Source organism: Lepisma saccharinum, chromosome 14 (assembly GCF_977018435.1).
Source record: "Lepisma saccharinum chromosome 14, izLepSacc3.1, whole genome shotgun sequence".
Classification (NCBI taxonomy): domain Eukaryota; kingdom Metazoa; phylum Arthropoda; class Insecta; order Zygentoma; family Lepismatidae; genus Lepisma; species Lepisma saccharinum.
Genome location: NC_139242.1, coordinates 39,326,553 through 39,345,870, shown reverse-complemented (window position 1 = coordinate 39,345,870; position 19,318 = coordinate 39,326,553). Strand labels below are relative to the sequence as shown.

The 19,318-nt window shown below is 39.7% G+C and overlaps 1 protein-coding gene across 9 annotated transcripts in view; it reads right to left on the bottom strand.

Moving 5' to 3' along the window:
- Positions 1 to 19,318, bottom strand: part of dati (zinc finger protein datilografo) — a 688,312-nt gene that overhangs the window by 642,374 nt on the left and 26,620 nt on the right. For 6 of the 9 annotated variants that reach the window (XM_083135412.1, XM_083135420.1, XM_083135423.1 and 3 more), the window contains exon 1: positions 221 to 667. The exons of the other annotated variants lie outside the window; for them this stretch is intronic. The gene's annotated coding sequence lies outside the window, so the exon portion shown is untranslated. Of the gene's footprint in view, positions 1 to 220; positions 668 to 19,318 lie in introns of those variants that run through there. 9 annotated transcript variants of the gene reach the window in all.

The following is a 19,318-nucleotide window of genomic DNA, read 5'->3' as shown; positions in this document are numbered from 1 at the left end:
AACGCCTTCCTGCACCGAACTCACTTCTAAAGACCACACCTCCCTCCCAACAGAGCTTCTTAAAATAGTGCCAACTGCCAAGAAGAGTCCAGCTGCTTGCATAGGGTGGGGTTAAAACTGGTCCGAGGCACGGGGGAGGGGCGGCGGGGACATGTGAGCAACAATTATATGCAAATGCGCCTAAAGAATCAAATGGCAGTAATGATAAAAGTCAACATACCGTTTTCCGTGTCCTGCGCACACCGTTCAAGCATCCCTACGACGAATCAAGGTTGTACGGTCCGCCGAAATGTTCTTTTACAAGCCTTGCAGCACGCTTTCGGCCATCTTGTGATGCACTTTTCTTTTTCCAAACTAACTCTTCCCCCCAACACACTCTGCACACGGTTTCGTACGTCAAAGGTTGCACCAACACTTTTTTTTTTTTTGAGAACGTTACAGATTCTCTCCCACTGAAGAACTGGTAAAAAAAAGTTACCAGAGCAGTTGACAATTGAAGTTAGCGTCTTGCATTCAAATCTTCCCTCCTCTTTTTTTGGCTCTCACACTTGCACCAAGACGGTTTCAATGCAGCGTACGGATACAGGAGGGGGAAAAAAAATACACAAGCCTGTCTTGAACGCACACACACGCACACTCGAACACACTGCACTGTTACCAACGCGACTTCAAACTAGAGACTAAAGCGTGTCTGGTTCGCGGCAAAGCATGCATTAAGGAAAAAAAAAAAGAAGACTCTCGGCCTTGATTCGCATACTTGTGGTGTATGCAAGTGAGACAAGCACAGTCTTTTTTTCCCCTCTCACTTAAGCTTGTTCCTCTACTGCACCGAATTGTTACGGCTTATTCTTGTACACTTTTTCTTTCCCCATGTGGGTTAGGCTGCATGGGGAAGGAGCGTGACGTGTTTAGCCCTAAAAAAAAGTAGGGGAGGCAGTGGGAGTTATGAAAAGCCACCCTCCCCACACTCTTTGCAGCACCATGCCTACATTTGTCTGCGTTTTGTGTCAGTCAAAGTGCATTCAACTGAGAGAAGTGAGGGGTTAATGGGGAATACTCCCATCTCGGTTATGTTAGCCAATGAAAGACACTGCTTAGGGTTCAAAGGACACCTAAAGACAATAGCCTTGTACTAGTTCATTGTGACGTATTCCTGTGCTAGTTTTGTCGTGTTCCCGAGCTTACCGGAGGGAGTTGCGAGTGACCACGCACACAGAAGCACGGGAGGGGAAGGGGTTATTGTGGAACTGATTAAATCAGTGTTTTCCCTACAAATGGCGAAGGACTGTAAAGCGCCTGTTCTTACACACACCACTGGATTCGATTCCCGATGCCGGACCAGTACCAGCCAAATCCTAATGTTTACGTCTTTTCTAACACCTTTGGCCAATCGCGACGATGAAGATGTATGATGCTTTGGTTTATTTTACCTTGCTGTTCTGCTACTTTTAGCTAATCGATACAGAACGTTTTGTAACAACAGGACTTGATGTAATCTTAGCCTATTTGTAGGGACACTCACAAAGAACCAGAGGCTTGGACTCGAACCTGAGGCCCCTGGAGTCGTAGGGCGCCGTGATAACCACTCCACCTCAGAGTCGGCAGGAATGATGATGAGATTAAGGTTCACATGTTTCCCCCTTGGCCAACCTCCTTGGCTTATCACAGATCGCTACGACGCCAGGGGTCCCGGGTTCGATTCCCAGCCTGGGGTTGGGCGTTCTCCGTTAGTACCACTTCATCGTATGATGAAGATACGATGAAATTGATCAAGGAACACTTACAAAGAACGCCCAGGCGAGGATTCGAACCTGGTACCTCTGGTGTCATAGCACACCGTGCTATCAACTCCGCCACATATAAACGTGGATCAATTTATGTACCGGTTACCAATGGACAAGAAAAAAGTGCAGTTCTCCAAAAGAATATTAGTACATTCTTGTTACTGTATCAGTCATGCATATTTCTTCTTTCTCTGCTCATTTATATTCTCTTTCTCTCGACATCTCTCCATTTTCTTCGGTTTCCCTACCTCTTCCGATCTAGTTCTGTCAGTTTCTTTCATGTAACGTCGTCGCCTTGTAATCAAGGGTCCCGGGTTCGATATCCGGTGGAGGCTCATGGCACAGTGGTTTGGATCCCACTTTAAACTGTAGGTCCACTACCGATTAGCCTTCCTGCGCATAAAGTGGATTTTAAAAAATCAATCAATCAATCAATCTGTTCATTTATTCTCTCTGTTCTCTCGATTTATTTCCATTATCGTCGGTTCCTTTACCTCTTCCAATCTATCCTCCGTCAGTTTCTCTCTTGTTTGTTTGTTTGTTTGTTTGTTGGGGCCTCCCCGATGGCGTAGTGGTAACGTCGTCGCCTTGTAATCAAGGAGACCCCGGTTCGATACCCGTTTGAGGCAGATGGTGTTTCGGATCTCACTTTAAACTGTAGGTCCAGTCCCTATCTGTGCATAAAGTGGACTTAAAACAACAATTATAATCTCTTGTTTGTTATTATCTCGTTCTATCTGTTGTTTTTCTTGTCCGGCGTGTAACTCCTTCCTCTACGACTGTATAAATGATTGAAAATATCTCATATAGCTTATTAGGGTCTAAGGGTGGTGATAGCCCCCTTAGCTCCCCCCTTAATCCCCCCTACAGTCCCTTTGCCGATATTTTTTCGTAATGAATGTAGTGAAAGAGGATTAATATAACTGAAACCCAAGCACGAGACCATGACGAGATCCCCCCCCCCCCTTTTCGTCTAGTTTGGTCTCAATGTCTTGAGCTCTTGACTCAGCACAACAGGAGGTTTGTTTTGTCAAATGCAGTTGTCTCGTCTTTCTTCCGCATGCAGCTGCACGCCAATTGCATCCGAGGAGACCAGACAAGCATCCATTCGACCTTGTCGCTATGCAAGCTCTCCGCGAGGCTCGAAGGACGATTGGGATGCGAAACGACTTGCAATCAGTGTTCCTTAGATGCTACGAAATTTCCCACGGTGAGGGAAAATGGGATTTTTTACCTCAAGTAGGGAAATTTTGGTGTTTTTTTAAAAAAAATAACAATAAGCTATTAATTTTAAATGGCTATTTAGGAAACTATTAGTGTTAAAAACATGAAATTCGTTAAAACTCTATAACCTATGAATCGGGGGATGTGCGAATGTACTCATCAGTACCCATAGAGTATATAGCGCTTACCTAGTAAATGTAGCATGAACTTGTTGTTCATGAAGATGAAATAAACTCGTCACATATATAAACCTTAAAAATACAATTAAAGCCCATTGTCAGTGATGAGCGTCTAGGCGTAAACAACGATAGAATACATTCTACACGTAGAATATGTTATATACGTAAATAACGTAATCTATGTAAACAACATGGCGAAAGGTTATAACTTAGCAAAGGCCGCCGTGGAATTAAAAGAAAATTATACTGCGTGTCAGTTGCTGATGTGTGAGGAGAACTTTTCATATTCTTTCTTCCAAATTCGAACAATTTCTCACCTAAGAAAAAACCTAATATAGGAAATATTCTAGTGTTTTATGGGAAAAAGACCACTTTTGCCTCGCGACTGCCATCTGTTGTTGTTCTTTTCATATGATATATATCTTTTTTCATAGTTGATAGAAGAGAAGAGAAATTTTGTTGTAAATAGGATTCTTTTCAGTTCGTTAGGAACCAATGTATTTGAAAATGTCACTTTCCTTTCATGAAAGCCTTGAAAATTAATTTTAATGTACTTTAGATTGTCTACGTAGTCTATGTAAACTACAAGCCAATGTAATCTACCGTAGATTACGTGTAAACAACGCATGTAGACGTAAACTTATAGTCTACGGCACATCACTGGCAACAGCCCTCTAAAATTGATAGATTGTTTTGGTTTTATTTTTACTTCGCTTTTCTGCCACTTTTGGCTAATCGCGAAGATGGACCCTCACAAAGAACATTCACGCCCAGACCGGGATTTAAACCCTGGTATTGTAGCGCGCACTCTGCTAACCACTTCGCCACAACCGTTTAAGATCTGCGGGCGGCCATTTCATTGGGTTACGCGTTGTCTGCGCATGGAGTCCCATCGCCGCTGGCTTTCGAGAACGAGGCCTTTACTAATTTTCATGTAGCTCTACAATTGTCTTCACAGCGCTTGGTCAATCCCGAAATTTTTGGGACTCCTACCGGGAATCGAACTCGGGACCACCAGAACCAAAGGCAAGTGCGGTACCATTTGTCTACGTTGGCTCACCTTGCATAGGTAATGTTGCAGCTATTGATTCTGTGCTTATCTGTCTCATATCAACACACACACAAGACCTCTGATTTTCAAACTTCTCGAAATTGCATATCTAAGCGGCAATATGTCGGAAATAATAACTGAAGAAGTACAGTAATGTACTGTTAATATATGTTAAAATATATTAAATAATCAACAGTAGCAATAATAATGAGAAATGAAAGTGAGCAATTAATAACAATGTTTTAATAAATAAATATAAATTCTACAACAATGTTAAAACAGTTTATTGTGGGACCATAACAATCGGCGCGGGGAGCGCCCTCTATTATCACGTTTACCTGCAAAGGAACTTGCGGTCAAACAGCCAATTAGACCTACCGCTGTTTCCCTGTTTGGGCAAGAAGCGGCAACGTTAGAATCCCTCCTCCCGAAGCGCCCAGCAGAGAAACAAGAATTTTGTCAAAATAGCCGTTCTGCGCTGTGAATGGGGGCCGGGAGATAGGGTGGCTGAGTGTGTCATTATCTATTCCAAAATGGAAAATAATTTACCAAAGTGGGAAATTCCCAGAAAAAAATGAAAAATTCTATTGCAGTAAGCCATCATTTTTCACGGCAACTTTTACAGGTACGTAAATCTTTCAACACGATTGCAAGTGTCAATAACAACATTTATATCTTTGCTAAGAGTTCATACAAACGTAAAGAAAGCATTACTGAAACATCGCAGTAAAGGTATTATAATTATATTACACAATTAACTGGCTCTGTAAATAAGTAAGTATTTTATAAATATGTGACAAGTATTACAGTTGTGTAACACAATTTTACAGTGGAAAATTTTACGACACCGTGGGTAATTTTACAGCAATTTGGAAAATTGTAATGCCGGAAGGGGAAATTTTAATTTTTCATACATACTGCAACACTGCTTGCAATGCAATCACACATATGTTCTCGTATGATCGCAAGAGGATGCAGCCTGCTACAGACAGCGGATTGTCTGGTTTTGCAGTATGATAAGATAAGGCGCTCTCTCCGTATGTAAACAGAAGAGACAAGTAAGTCTCTCTATGGTGTCGCTTCAGTTCTACCCAGACGTTTAGTCTTCGTGTCAGAGAGGGCAGCAGGAAATCTTGCCAGATAGATAAGGAAGCCAGATTTACAAGAACAACACAAGGCGATAAAATTCCAAATCATCTCTCCAAAGGCTGCCTGTTGTCTAGCGGTTATTACGATGCGATGCGCTGCTCAGTGAAGATCTTAGGTTCGAATCCCGTTAAAGTTATTGTCAAAACAGTGGGATGTACTGACGTCATGTTTACATGTTATACGAAAGGATTGTTTTAGAGGAGAAAGAAGAGATGTGAAGGAACACGCAGAAAGGAGAGAATTAGAAGGTGGCTAGAGAGGGAAGGAAAGATAAATAGAAGCAAGAGAAACAGGAAAAGGAAAAAAATATTAAAGAAACGTAACAAATACAAATATAGACAAAGAAAGAGAGAAAGAGAACTAAAGAAAAGGATAGATAAAATGCACGAGAGAGAGAAAAATAAAGAATCGAGAAAACAGTGAAAAAGAGAAATATAGGAACGAGAGAGTTTGACTTTGTTTTTAAGCCCACTTTATGCACAGAAAGGCTAATCTGGGATAGACCTACAGTAAACTGGGATTCAAACAGTCTCCACCGGGTATCGAATCCGGGACCCCTTCATTGAAAGGCGACGACGTTACGAATATAGGAACGAGAGAGACAACCACCCACCTAGAGAGAGAGAGAGAGAACGAAATAAAAGAAAAGGAAGATAAATAAGAGAGAGAACAAAATAAAATAAAAAGAAGGTAAATAAGAGAGAGAACGAAATAAAAGAAAAGAGAAGATAAATAAGAGAGAGAACGAAATAAATGAAAAGAGAAGATAAATAAGAGAGATATATCGAAATAAAGAAAAAGAAGATAAATAAGAGTGAACGAAATAAAAGAAGACAATAAATAAGAGAGGGAAGGAAATAAAAGGAAACAGAAGATATATATATAAAAGAGAAGAAATAAACAGGCAGAGAATTAAAAAAAGCAAAGAGCGAGAGAGAGAAAGAGACAAAAAATAGAAAGATAGAAGCGAAATACACTTTTCGTCATTTTGAAAGAAAGTGAAATGAACGCCTACATTTTGCAAAATCCTCAGCGAATGGGATTTAAACCCATACATCAAGCTTTCCGTACACAATTTTTAGATTGCCATAAGGCACTGTGTGTCCTGAAGGTATATGATATCTAACATATTTACATTCGTATATAATGCTTATTTTCACTTACATTTGAAATATAACATTTATATGTATCAAATAGGTTAGAGGCTACAAACGTGTAATTATGTTGTAGAGACTCAAGAGAGAGAATATGTGTGTGTGTGTGTGAGAGAGAGAGAGAAAGAGAAAGAGAATAGAGAATAAAGAATGTTAGAAAGAGAAATCAAGGCATATTTTTACCACAGTACACTGTTGTAATGCACTTGTTTTCATAAATAACGTATTTTGCATTCCATTACTAAAAACAGTACTTAGAATTTTCATAATAATCGAAAAGTATCTTGCGTCAAAGGCAGACAGATTTCTATTTGCCTTTTTAAACCATAAGACGTTTATTTCCAACATTTTAGAAATCAAACTGTATCGATACCTAAGAAAAATTTACTTTGAATATTCTTCCGCTTACTAGAAAGTATGATTTCCAACATCTCCTTGTAGCAGCTTCACTCCGGAGCATATAATGAAAAAGTAACCAAGTTTGTCTCAGCCCCGCCGAGCCGTAATCGAATGGTGTTCTCAAGCTGCTGACACTCCTGCCACCTGTGGTCGCTTTCGCAAACTACCAGCTTAGGCAGACCGCGAAATGAACGGGCTTGCGCATGACTGCCCGCTATCATTACGATCCCTCCCGCCACGGGAAGATACCTTGATGCACCTTTATTTCAAATACGATCCTCCGAGACTATCGCGGTCGGTAACTATTCATTTTTTCGATATGGAACACGTTTACCCAGTGGTTAATGCACTTTCAGTCGGAACGCCAACCACAAATGAATACACATGAGTACTACCACCACCAATGGCCCCGGTATTTTGACCGTGCGAAGGTAGCTTGATCATTGGAACAAATAGGAACTAATGATCCTTCAAAACAACTACTACTAATAATAATAGGGGCTTCCCCGATGGCCTAGTGGTAACGTCGTTTCATTATAATCAAAGGATCCCTAAAAACGAAAACTCAAAGCCAACATTATTGTTATTTCTGGGGAAAAAAATGTTGATACTCTTCAAGTTGGTTTGTTGTTGTTATTATTTGTTATCGTGCTCATGTGTGCTATGTTCATAATGCATGTTCATTAATAAACGTGCGTTCATGTAGACGCATGCACGCGCGCACCCCCTCCCCCCAATTCTTTCGTTAAAATAAAATGTTTTTAGTTTAATTCTCACCTATAAAAATATCGGTATGATGTACCGCCAGAAGAAAAAGTACTGATTATTATTATTATTATTATTGCATCCAAAGTAAATATATATAAACACAAGATTTATCACGTCTGTTATTTCAGGAAATTAGGTTCTCGTTTACATCTTAAACGAATAGCACTGGCCGATTTTTTTTTTCTAAATTTCTCTTCCTCTTCATTTATTGTTTACAAATTATAAACTTTTGTAGATAAATAAAATGGATGACCAGTGTCGAAGCAGGAACAGACTTCCGGCACCAAACCGATTTCACGGAACGAAGTTCGCTGCGCTCCGTTTATGTAAACGATCAGTCTTTTTCTCTGTGAATTTTCTTTTTCCAAGAAATTTAACACATAATATCTCACGCCTCACTTGAATATCTGTACGAGATGAGAGAATCGCGTAATTTGATGGAATGAAATCATCGCATCACATTGGGAAATTATTCGTTTGACAACTGCTTAAACAAATTTATATCTATATATTCACATTTCTCATATCAACAAGTCAAAGAATATACCCTCATTTGTTCAAAAATGGCCTTGCTTCTTAAAACATTTAGTTACGTTTAATCCTGATATCAGAATGCTATTTTGCAACATTTTTACTCTGAATTCGAGAAAACACTATGTACTGATTTGACTACTTAACCACCATCATACTATCAGCGACATCTTTCCCTAGATTTGTCATTGGAAAAAATTTAAAGGTTGTTTCTCTTCAAAATTTTACATACAAGCTTACAGATAAATAAACCTTCAAAAGCTAAGATTTCTCGTCATTTAAGGGGGAGAGGGACAATTTCCCCTAGGTCCTTCTCTCTTCGGCAGCTGCCGATCACTGTTGCCAGCTTCGCTCTTTTGGAGCCAGATCTGGCTCTTTTGTGCACTGGTTTGGCTGTGAACTATGACACCCGCCCCCCTGCCCCACTATGATGACATAACTGGCTCCGGCTTATGACAACTTCTGTCATAAGTATACATTTTGCATGTGACGTGATATTGTTATATTGGCTGCGTCGCCCCACCCCCTCTTACATCCCCAGCTACTTTTTCTTTATAGCGCCTTGGCTGACGTGAAGAAGACGTAATATTGTTATCCGGGAATACTTTATTTTCGATTTCATACGACCATCGCTGGATTATTAAGATGGGTGATGCCGCCGGATCTAGACTGTGAAAACTAAGAATAAATTGCCACCACTTTAAAGCTAACGGTAATAATAGCGCCCCCTCATCCACACCCATTTCATACCTAAAATTACCCCAGGAGGCACTTTATCCAGTTTCGGTGAAATTTAGCTCTTTTAAGTGCATCAGGTTTGGCAACACTGCCAGGATGGCCGCAGGAGGCAAGGAGAAATACATTGCTCTTATGGAAGTATTACTTTAATTGTTCTCTTGGGAGTATCAAACTTCCGATGGCATAGAAAAATATATCAACTGAAAAAGGACAGACTGAAGTAGTAATTCACAGACAGAAATGTCGAAACTTCCATTTTATTAGCCGTAACTTTCAGTTGAAGTTGATTCCCCATAAGGAATACATGGGTTTCTGAAAATTCTTATTCATCATATTTTTCACACACCGTATCTAGCTTAACAATCAACTTTAAAAAAACACTTTCACTTGCAACATGTGGAGAATTTCATACTCTATTGAACACCAGCTTTTTCCCTGAGTAGCATTGCCCATTCGGATGATATTGAAGTAAATGCACAACTGCTGCGACATTGTCCCTCATCCCCTTAATGCATTTTATGTAATGTTAGCTTATTTTTACTTGAAATGAACTTCTCGTATCAGTATCTGAGCGTATGGAGTACACAGGAAAAAGTTGGCTGGCGAAATAACGGTTTAAGACCATCAATTTCTGCTTCCATCCAACACCTGTAAAAATATGACCACGACAATTTTAAAGTATTAACGACATTTATAGTTAACCCAATTAATGTATTTTAATCATTCTACTGTTAAAAATATATTTATGGTTCACGCAACTACGGTTTATAATCATTATATGTCTTTATATATTATAAAATATAAAAATGTGGAATAAAAAAACGATTGTGTACCATTTTTGTAATTTAACAGGCATTTTACGGTAAATTAATCGCCATTCATCCACAACGTAGCGACAAATCCAAAGAGACAGAAGAAGCACGTAAGAGAAGGAACGTAGAAAAGCATACGCTTAACTAAAGTTCAAGTATACGGAAGTTTCCAGTTTAGGGAAACTTTGAAATGACATAATGACGCATTTGGAGAGGTGTTATTCAAATCTACGAGTGAAGTGACTTTGTACACAACTCCCTCGATTCAAGGAATACATGTATTTCTATGTGAGTGTCCAAATTGCTCGCACACTTAACGTAAAAATTACAAAATTTAACAGTATGCCTGTGAATTTACAGAAAACTGAACAAAATCGTATTTTATTTAAATTTGAATATTTAAGCGTGTATAATATGAAGTTGTGTTCAGCATAAATATATTTTTAAAAACAGAATCATTAAAATTGCATTTAGGTAAAGCAGGCTATGTAACGATGTTGAATAACTTTTACAGTATTTGGATGACAGCGGAAATTGACGATGTATAGACCGTCATATCTCAACTTTTTCAATCAATAGCGCTGAATTTGAATAAGTTCTTGGGTGGGACACGATTTGACGTCACTACCCTTTTAGAGGAATTTGGGGAGGATAGCAGAGTGTGCCTTATCAAGTGTTGTTAAAAGTCCAGGAATTGTAAATGCATTTTATTCCGGTCCAGAAGAGAAAATCAGCAAGCGTCAATGGATTCTGGACCGTAAAGAACCTTTTTTGTCATTAAAGTATTTCAATTCGGTCCAGGGACCTTTCTTCCGGACCAATTCAAATACGTTTCAAGTTTCGTTATTCAAATGAAACAATACGCAACTTGGACCGGAATTTAAATTGCCCGAGAAAAAAAGGTTCCGGTCCTTTTAGGGAACCCAATAGAACCCATTAGAATTTATGGGTTCTTATACCTTCAACAACCCTGGTCTTATCCCCTAAAGCTGGTGTCCATTATTACAATAACAATTAAAACAGGGTGTACCAAAAGTCCAATTTCCCCCCTCCCCCATTTGAATTGTACACAAACCTGCAAAATGTTATTTTAACAGCATGCGTATGATGAGAGGATGGTACACCATTAAATCAGACCAATGACCACCATATACTCCAAAGGATCTGTGTGCATACCGCCATTTTCATGGCACAGTATTATTCGCCTCCAGGTGCGATGTGAAATCCTCCGTAACATGGTGAGGGAAGCAAACGCACTGCGAACAGCTTCTTGAAGTGCCTCAGTTGTCTGATAACGATTATGGGATTATGGGCGACTTTCTGTTTGATGTGTCCCCGTAGCGCATTATCACAAGATGTCAGATTTGGACTTTGGGGTGGCCATTTTAGAGGTGCCGGGAAATTTGGCGATCCTCGTCCAATCCATTTGTCTCTGAATACAACATTGAGGTATTCTCTTAAAATGGCCACCTGAAATCCAGATCTGACATCTTATGTTACAGAGGATTTCACATCGCACTTGGAGGCGAATAATACTGTGCCATGAAAATGGCGGTTTGCACACAGATCCTCTGGAGTAAATGGTGGTCATTGGTCTGATTTAATGGTATAGCATCCTCTCATCATACGCATGCCGTTAAAATAACATTTTGCAGGTTTGTATACAATTCAAAGGGGGGGGGGATGGGACTTTTGGTACACCCTGTATTAATATGGCATCAAAGGCGGCGATTAAGGGGGCTAGAGGGACTGTTGCCCTCCACTTTTTGCCACTTTTGCTCCCGCACCATGCTAAACCTTATGTACCAAGGGAAAGTCCTTGACCCCCCCACTCTTCCCCCCCTAGTTTTGGAACCCAATCGCCGCCACTGCTTATTTTCACTCATACCATTATTATTATTATTGTTTATACAATCCACTTACTTAAGTATTAACAGTAAATTATTGTACTTGTATCACTTGAAAGATTATAAATTTGAACTCATACTAAACGGAGACGAGAAGGCAAGGTATGTACAGATTCATACTTGAAATACATTCTACAGTAGTCAACGACATATAAACATTCGTCACAGTAGGCTGTAGGCCTAGGCAGAAAAGCAACGCATAAAATACAAAAATAGGACACGGTAAAGTGATGAATTTTGACTTATTTACAGGTTCAAAGTGAATCATTTTTAATTCCTATTAAATCCAACCGCAAGTATGCACCTTCGTTAGTAAAAATTAGAAGCGATTGAACAAAAATCCTTTAAAAAAGAGAGAAAAATAGGTGTTCGACTACCGCTGAAAGACTATTTCAGTTACGGTTTAAACTTTAATGCATCAGCTGAAACAAAAATGCATTAAGTCTGTAGCTCAGAGCAAATGTTCAAGTGCATCACCGAGAAAGATGCAGCAAGGTGCATAAATAACGCATCAACTGAGCCATTAAAGTGCATCTCGACAGAAAGAAATATTCTCGTGCATCATATGATGCATCAAACTGTACACCTGATTCTTCGCAGAGGCCATTCAACTAACACACTTCAGTACATCAATAGATACGATGCATTTTCTGTGCGTAGGTTCTGCTCCGATCAGCATGAAGTGGCTTCAAAACGAATGTTGCAAACCTTTTTTACGTGCCGGAAAAGAAATTCGGTAAATAAACAGTTTGCAACACTGTTTCTTTTCTTTTCCAGCCAAACCGCACCTGGCATTGCAGTTCAGGTGCATGCCATTATCCCTCACAGCAATGAAAAGACCGCCTCCGCTGGAAGCGTTAACAGTAGGTATACCCTGGGCAAGAAATTCGGCAGGTTGAAAAGTAATGCTGGATAATAGTAGGCCATTCTCCAGCAAATAAACACGCGCTGACCCAGAAATTCAAGTTTTACAAAGTACCTGAAAGACTAGCTACACACACACACACTTCCAAAACTGGTCCGCAGCTTTACGTGTAACAGGTACTTACAGAGTCCATTATGTAATTGTATGCTTGTCCAGAACGTTGTTGGCGTCAAAGAAAACAAACACTTAAGAAGGTGCAAATAACCTAAAGTTTAGTGCTCTTGTCAGCAGCAGTTGTGTGGTATTGCACTTTAGCTATTTTATGTGCTAATACGCGTAAACTTAGAATACTGCTCAATATGTCGAATTCTTACTGACGTATTCTGCATTCTTCAACAAGAAACAGTTGTACGTAATACACATCATATGACATTTATTTGAATTTTAAATTATTTTTAGCCTCTACAAAATTGAAAAATGATGTAAATATATCTTCATATATTTGTGGTTTTATTAATTAAGGCATAATTTGATGACTACAAGCAAATCGGAATGCATCAAATGAAAGCTGATGCATTTTGATGCTTCTATTAACGCAGTCAAACGTGTAAGCTTGTTTTCTTTAAAATTGCCTTCTTTTTCTTCTTCCCATTAACTGATGCATTTTTAAGGCATCGTAGGCAACAGTAGCCGATTGAAACGTAATGCCGAAGTGCATCATATGCTGGGAGTAACCATTTCTACGTATATCGAGCTGTATACTTTGATGCATCAATTGATATGCGTTTTTTATGCTCCCTACTGCATCTTTCTCGATGATGCACTTAAACTTTATGCATTTTTATTTGTTTCTTGATACATTTACTTCTCCGTGTGTACGTTTACAGTTTGTTTTTCAGTCCATTTTATGCACAGAAAGGCTAATTGGACTGGACCTACACGTTTAAAGTGGGATACGAACCACTGTGTGTCTCCACCGGGTATCGAGCCCTGGACATCTTGATTATAAACCGACGACGTTACCACTACGCCATCGGCGAGGCGCCGAATTTACTCAGTTTGGTGATTGTGTTTTCACGTTGAAGTTTGAGGGAAATGGCGCCTAAGTCCCTGTTTCGAACATTAGACTATGCAAAAGAGGCCAATAAACAATTGAAACAATGACGTATCAATATTCTTTAATATGCTCAGAGATGGCAGCACTTTGCCATATATTATATTCTTCCTAGTAATGTATTGGTTGCAGGAATCTGTTTGTGTCTTTTTGTTCGTTAACACTGATTTTCTAATTAAACTAAACTAACTAGCTCTGTTATTCCTAAACGCAAAGGTTTGTTGCTGAATCAGCAGCACAGTAAGAAAATCGAAAGAGAAAAACTGGATTCATACCTGTCATCGGAGAAATAAAGAGGCGTGTATTCACAAATTCTAACACATACTTGATCTTGAGACTTTAGAATTTGGCATGTTTCGCAGCACCTATGCCAACTCGTAACCTGAGATAGGTTCATCGTAGTCACAGGATCTGATCCAGATATATCCATTGCGATTGGCATAAGTTTCACAACCACTTCCAGCTTCTTGTGTTGTAACAATATCCTGCTGCACATCACGTGTCGCCTTTTATAGGAAGTGTATGGCACTGTCTTTCAAACTGTTATCGTCTCAGATTGGCGCAAAATGGAACGTTGTCGTTCGGCAGACAACAATGCGAGTATTGTTGACGAGGAAGCACTTGTTTGTCTCGCTATGTCTGAGTGTCGTTTGTTGGTGACCGGAAATTGTCATCTAAGTTAGCTTAAAATAACAACAGTGCACAGCTTTTCATCCGAAACTAAAAACAGCAAAATGGTACTGGTATACAGGTTGAGAAATCCACGTGCATGCGCCAAAAACCCATAAGTTACACACTTATATCAGCACCAGTGGCGTACTCAAGAGAGCAACCCCAATTTATCTTTCACCATCTATTAAGCTATGAAGTAGAGATGGTAACGAATAAGTTATATATTTTACTTATAGCAATTACTAGGAGGGTGATTTTAATGTACAATATCAGAAAATGCTCTATCAAAATGCAATAATGCCCTAAAAACCACAGAAATGCTTTTACAACAAACCGATACAAGAGGAACTGAACATACTTCAAGTTAAGTTATGTCAGCAGCTTGCAAATCCGCTGCTACGTCTACTTCTCCAATATAAACTTTTCTCAAGACAAAACATCATCAAGCATATACTAAATCCTTCACTTTTGTTCAAAACCAGAATCATTTTCTTGACTATACTTTCTTTCCCCTGAACTTTTTCCAAGTCACTTTTTCTCTCTGGGTCTCTTTGTTCCAGAAGCAAGAATTTACCAGATTTCCTGGAACCAGAGTTTTTCTCTAGGTCTCTTTGTTCCAGAAGCAAGAATTTACCAGATTTCCTGGAACCAGAGTTATTCTCTAGGTATCTTTGTTCCAGAAGCAAGAATTTACCAGATTTCCTGGAACCAGAGTTACTCTCTAGGTCTCTTTGTTCCAGAAGCAAGAATTTACCAGATTTTCTGGAAGCAGAGTTATTCTCTAGGTCTCTTTGTTCCAGAAGCAAGAATTTACCAGATTTTCTGGAAGCAGAGTTATTCTCTAGGTCTCTTTGTTCCAGAAGCAAGAATTTACCAGATTTCCTGAAACCAGAGTTATTCTCTGGGTCTCTTTGTTCCAGAAGCAAGAATTTACCAGATTTCCTAGAACCAGAGTTACTCTCTAGGTCTCTTTGTTCCAGAAGCAAGAATTGACCAGATTTTCTGGAAGCAGAGTTATTCTCTAGGTCTCTTTGTTCCAGAAGCAAGAATTTACCAGATTTCCTAGAACCAGAGTTACTCTCTAGGTCTCTTTGTTCCAGAAGCAAGAATTGACCAGATTTTCTGGAAGCAGAGTTATTCTCTAGGTCTCTTTGTTCCAGAAGCAAGAATTTACCAGATTTCCTGGAACCAGAGTTACTCTCTAGGTCTCTTTGTTCCAGAAGCAAGAATTTACCAGATTTTCTGGAAGCAGAGTTATTCTCTAGGTCTCTTTGTTCCAGAAGCAAGAATTTACCAAACTTCCTGGAACCAGAGTTATTCTAAAACTTTCGTACTGGCAAGAAACAATTGGGATTGCTTTTTAAGAAAACAGACAAACAAATTTCTTAATATCCCATCTCTCGTAAAAACACAGGAAAAGCAAGATAATGTATTTAAAAAATGTTAAAAATTCACTAAAATGTCATGAAACCTCCTAAAAATGCAATATCCTGCAAAATTGACAAGAAATGACCCATGAAACATGCTTTGTTTGTTTCCTTTTGTGATGAAACCCATTAACATGTAACTGAACAGTGTATTTTGATTTCCAAAATAAAGATGAAAATGCATCAAAACCCCAGCCTCAGTAATTACAAAGTCTATTATACCTTGTTTCAGTTATCTCTGGAGCAGGGCCGCGCATAACGGCAAAGAAGAGGAGGGGGAATCGAGTGGGCAGAGCGAAGCAGTACACGCTGCTGGGAAGGCTGGTAACTGCAGTCGCTTTCCCCCTCCACGCAATCCCGTTCCCTCTCATGTGTTCATTGGTGGAGCTGTCTCGCGTCGCTACTTGCGCAGACTTCTTTTCGTTCGCCCGCTCCAGTGATAGTTGGGACAGATTGTTGCTCTGGTGAGCTTGTGTTGCATGTATTCAGGATAAAAAAAAATTATCCCGCTTTTCGAGGACTCGTAGCGTCGAAACGAAGCGCCAAACAAAAGCGTTATCAAAGGATAGTTGTTTCCCTTAATGATTTCGACGTGTACGAGATTGATGGTTATAAATCGGTACGAGACCGAGAATTCTCGTCTCGTCTCGATACCACCGCGTCATTAACGCACATTGTCAATTTGAACGACTTCATTTTTGTGTTCATGCTTCGATATTACAGCGTATAGGCTACTTCTAGCTACAGAATCAGCAAAATTAACCACACCTAATCAAGAAAGAACAGCGCATTTGCACGCTTCATTCAATCAATGGAGAGAATTATTAAAGCAAGTTGCTAGTACCACTGGGAAGCGACCACAATAAGATGCATAAAGTACTGCCTGTGACAGTAATTGAATGTAATTTCCCCTAGATTAGGGTTTTTATTTTTTTTGGGGAAAAAAAATCACTCGGCGCAATCCCATCATGAATCGAATGAAAGTGCATTAATTAGATCGAAATTACTAATTCGATAAAGAAAAATATGCTGTGGGGGCAAAAAAGTATCCCATAGGTAATTATTTACTCTATTTGTTTCACTGATTGGTTTCGCACATGGAAATCATTGTCCTTCCTCCATGCTCTTTCCTCTATAGAGCTTGTTATGCGAGTGCTAATTGGACGCAAAGCTGGCCAGCGGATTATATGTTTCAGGTCCCAGCAAAGGGGCACGTGATTGGATTGACATGTCTGCCCGTCTGTCTGTCTCTGCAGTTATCCTGTACGGATGGACAAAAATTTTCGAACCCGGAACAGAAAATCGGGAACACGAATCCTGAACAGAATATCGGGTACATAGTGTTGCCCACGGGACGAGACGGGACAGGCTTTTAAAAATTCGAGACGAGACGAGATTGACCGTGTGTCATAAGACAAACGAATATTTTCGAGACGAGACAGCATTTCCACGAGACGAGCACGAGACGAGACAGGCCAAAGTCTCGTCTCGTGAGCAACACTACGGGTACACGATTCCGGACGAGAATATCGGGTACCCGTAACCATAACAGAATATAGGTACTCGTATACGGAACAGAAAATGGGTACCCGTATCCGTAACAAATCATACGTATCCGAATTCGGAAGAAAAATTAGTACCCACATTCGGAAGAGAAAATGGGTACCCGTATCTGGAGCAGAACATCGGGTACTCGTGTCCGTAGCAGAACATCGGGTACTCGTGTCCGTAGCAGAACATCGGGTACTCGTGTCCGGATAAGAACATCGGGTACTCGTGTCCGGATAAGAACATCGGAAACTCGTGTCCGGAGCAGAACATCGGGTAGGCCTACTCGTGTCCGGAGCAGAACATCGGGTACTCGTGTCCGGATAAGAACATCGGGTACTCGTGTCCGGAGCAGAACATCAGGTACTCGTGTCCGGAGCAGAAGATTTGGAACATGAATCTGGACCAGAACATCTAGTATCCGTATCCTGAACTGAACCCAGGGTACCCAAAATGGGAACATCAAATGGGATACCCGGAGTCCCGACTCAAGCAACCTGCACTCTAAATTAATACTACGCAAGTGTCGCCACACATAGTAACCACGACAACTCGTGTATCGCAACGTCTATTCGAATGTTAAAAGCCTCCATACTTGGCGTAGACAGCCAAAGGTGTGAAAAGGCACCAGAGATGGTGCTAAAAAACGCCAGTAGTGTTCAGTTACACCATGTCTGATTAATTGTAAGAACGTGCTTGTTCACTATGCACATGTTTTTCACAATATGGAGGTTTCTTTATTTTCTAGACGAAGGTATTGTTTGAATTGCACAAGGTAAAATATAATGATTTTTTTTAAAAGTTTACTTGGATATTAGAGATAATAACATTAAGTAGTTGCTAGAGCGTTAATGAAAAGCTAATTGATATTCAATTTTTTTAAACAGAATCATTGAGAATCGAATCTTCCACTACTAAATTGCAAGATCACGACTAATAGCTAATTCCTTTTGTATGGTTTAATAGCACATACACATTTTAAAATTGGAACAATTTCGTAAAACAAAATAGAGCAAAAAAGCCGAATGATGCAAGAAAATAAATGCACCTTCTTGATTAGAAATCAAACGAAGAAATGTAAAAAAGGTTTGTAGATCGATGTGTGATACCCAGAGGGACGTAACTCCGATTTATCAAATTTACAGGAGATAGGAAATTATGAATATTATCATATTCATGTCTGACTTAAAGAGAGCAAGTAAATTGGTGTTACGTGATTTCCACCTTACTGCCAAGGATTAGACGTGGAAATATGTCGAACTGACTCCACACACAGAAAACTAAATGCATCATATCGATTGATGCACCAGAATGCATCGGTTGATGCACTAAAGTGTGTTTTATGGCTTCATCAAAGAATCAGGTTCACATTTGATGCATTTGGGTGCATTTTTGTATGTCGTGAAAGAAACACCAAAGTGTTTGATTTGATTCAAGTGAGGATTTCTTTCAGTCGAGATGCACTTCAATGCATCAGTTGATGTGTTTTGATGCACCTTGATGCGTTTTGATGCACCAGAATGCATCCTTTTTGATGATGCACTTAAACGTTTCGTCTGAGCTACATAAACTCTGTAGCAGGAAGGTGCATCAAGGAACATCAACTGATGCTTTGAAGTGCATCTCGACTGAAAGGAATCCTCACTTGAATCAAAAGATGCACTTCGGTGTTTCTTTCACGACATACAAAAAATGCACCCAAATGCATCAAATGTGAATCTGATTCTTTAAAGAAGCCTTAAAACACACTTTAGTGCATCAATCGATGCATTCTGGCGCGTCAATCGATATGATGCATTTAGTTTTCTGTGTGGACGATATGTAAAATATTAAAAGGGGAGAACGAAATAACGAATATGATGGTGGATAATTCGCTTTATTAGATATACACAGTCTGCATACAATCAAAACGTTGAGAGTTACTAGTGCAACGTTACGAGATGACAGAAGTTGAAGAAGATGGAAGAAAATTACTACAGGCACGTTGGATCAGTAC